The following is a 365-nucleotide window of genomic DNA, read 5'->3' as shown; positions in this document are numbered from 1 at the left end:
GAAATACTGCTTTCTTCTATTCACATCTCGAGGTGTGATACAAGTTGGACCAAGGGAAGTGGGACTAGCAGTGTGTCTTCTTTGCTTATTGGACACTGACATTGTAACAATTCACTTGGCTTGGACCCTGAAAGTCTGGTGGGAGTTTGTCAAGCGAGAGAAGAGAAAAGTGGCCTTTTTTGCTTGGGCCTTCAACCACGTTGCGTTTGATCTGGGCGAGGGCCATGATTCATATATCTTCTTGGCTTTGCATGGTTCCAATATGTTCCAAGTCATATTGGAATGACGATAATGACCAGGATATTTTCTTTTTGAGACCCCAGGTCCCTTTTTCACTCCTTCGCTTCAGTTGGGGAACCATTGGG

This window comes from Tigriopus californicus, chromosome 6, assembly GCF_007210705.1.
Source record: "Tigriopus californicus strain San Diego chromosome 6, Tcal_SD_v2.1, whole genome shotgun sequence".
Lineage (NCBI taxonomy): Eukaryota > Metazoa > Arthropoda > Copepoda > Harpacticoida > Harpacticidae > Tigriopus > Tigriopus californicus.
Note: the sequence above shows the minus strand (reverse complement) of the source record.